Source organism: Macrobrachium nipponense, chromosome 4 (genome assembly GCF_015104395.2).
Source record: "Macrobrachium nipponense isolate FS-2020 chromosome 4, ASM1510439v2, whole genome shotgun sequence".
NCBI lineage: Eukaryota > Metazoa > Arthropoda > Malacostraca > Decapoda > Palaemonidae > Macrobrachium > Macrobrachium nipponense.
In genome coordinates this window covers 131,384,051-131,386,550 of record NC_061100.1, presented here as the reverse complement: position 1 = coordinate 131,386,550, position 2,500 = coordinate 131,384,051, and positions in this window count along the sequence as shown.

Genomic DNA, 2,500 nt, shown 5'->3' with positions numbered 1-2,500 from the left:
AAGGCCAGGGAAAAGAAAAATAGAAATTAACTTGCAAAGAAAGTGAGGAAAGGTAAATGTGAATACATACTATATAGGAGGAGATCATCGTAGTGAACAGCGCTATTATGAGGATTCTCCCTACTATACGACGCTTTTATGAGCATTCCCCCTACTATGCAACGCTCTTATGAGCATTCTCCCTACTATACAACGCTATTATGAAGATTCTCCCTACTATACAACGCTATTATGAAGATTCTCCCTACTATACAACGCTTTTATGAGGATTCTCCCTACTATACAACGCTATTATGAAGATTCTCCCTTCTATACGACGCTTTTATGAGCATTCTCCCGACTATACAACGCTACTATGAGGATTCTCCCTACTATACAATGCTATTATGAGGATTCTACCTACTATACAACGCTTTTATGAGGATTCTCCCTACTATACAACGCTTTTATGAGGATTCGCCCTACTATACAACGCTATTATGAGGATTCTCCCTACTATACAACGCTTTTATGAGGATTCTCCCTACTATACAACGTTAATCACACCACGACAGTCATATTATCAAGGAAAGCTGTACACAGTGTTCTGAATAAGGCCAAAAAGAAAACCAGAAAAGAACACGAATCATTAATGACCCCGCTTTACTCGGTGTCGCGTTACTGCAATGTAATGTTATTCATTCTCAGAAGTCTAATATTGCTATTTCTATCAAGACAAAATTCCCTAGTTTGTACGCGATTTGATATCGCAAAGCAGACTCAACAAGCTAAGAAAAATTAAGAGATTGTCTTAATTAGCTTTACAAGTAATTGTGGGTATATTTGTGTATGTATGTAAACATATATATATATATATATATATATATATATATATATATATATATTAGATATATGTAAATTTAATATATATATGTATTATATATCACACATATATATATATAAATGTATATATATACATAAATACTAAATACACCACACACCAAGTTCACACACACACAAACACACACACATATAATATAATAGTATAAATATATATATAATATATATATCTATATAATATTATAATCTATATATATATCACACAGACACACAGAGAGACACACACACACACACACACACACACACATATATATATATATATACATATATATATATATATATATATATATATATATATATATATATATATATATATATATATTAAGCTACAAAGGTCGTTTAATACCGAAATCACGCTACTTAGGAAATATCCCTGAAGGGCAATTATCGCCGAAGTGTAATTTTTAGGTGATAAATGGAATGGTACTGAAGAGTTTTTCAACACTCGAACCAGTATCTTTCCAACGGCTGGCACCTTTTGTAGCATAATGATTATATATAATTCACAGTGATAAAAAAACATTTCATATAATATATATATATGTGTGTGTGTCTGTGTGATAAGAAAATGATAGACAAAAAATCCAAGTGCTTCGGTCTTCACTAAGACATTGTCGTTCCTTGACAACGTCTTAGTAAAGACGAAAGCGCTTGGACTTCATTTTCCTGTGGTATTCGCTTATTTAATGAAGTCAGGTGCATCTAATGTGATTTTTCAGCATATATATATATAATATATATATATATATATATATATATATATATATATATATATATATATATATATATATATAGTCTATTGCAGAAATGTTCTCCCCTGCATACAGGCCTTTTACTTTCGTAACCTGCGAACAATTTAGTGCTAATTACATCCTACATTTAATATTTTGTAGCTGTACTTTAATACATTACTATTACATGAAACGAATGAAGAGAAGAGGTTCACGATAACATTTGAATTCAAATATGACAGCATATTAACACTAGTGGAATTCTGATTCCAGAGTTGGCGCTTTGCATTCAACCAAAATTAATGCAATATATGTCAACGTCAAAGCTATCAGTGATTCTCGCACTGATACCACATGACAATAGCCCCTGTGACATAACTAGTAACATGATAGTTCTAAATGGATACATTTATCAGGTATGTTAATATTGATGGCTGTTGACCGGCTTAAAATGTTCATTTCTTAGTCGTATTTCTAAAATTTAATATTCTATTTTTTACGTAGATACCACAATACTTGGATACACAGAACTTACGTAGGCCACTAAATAATGTTTAGTATTTTATGTTCTAAATTTTAGTTCCTACACAGATCCAAAAATACGCTCATACATTTTAGGAACTAAATTTTTGCGTTAACAATTTTAGTTCCTATACAGATACAAAAATACATGGATACACAATATGTAGGATCTAAAATGGATACATACATACATACATACACTGAAGTAATACTGAAAAAGGCATTAGTGATCGAGGAGAAAACCTAATTCCATTTCCCCATCCAATCGTGCGTTCTGTGTAAGGAATAAAACGGAGCAGCCATGCTTCTCAGAAGCCGAAGGGGTTCTAAAAATAGAAATTGGACGAGGGTTCCTGAATGTTCGGAAG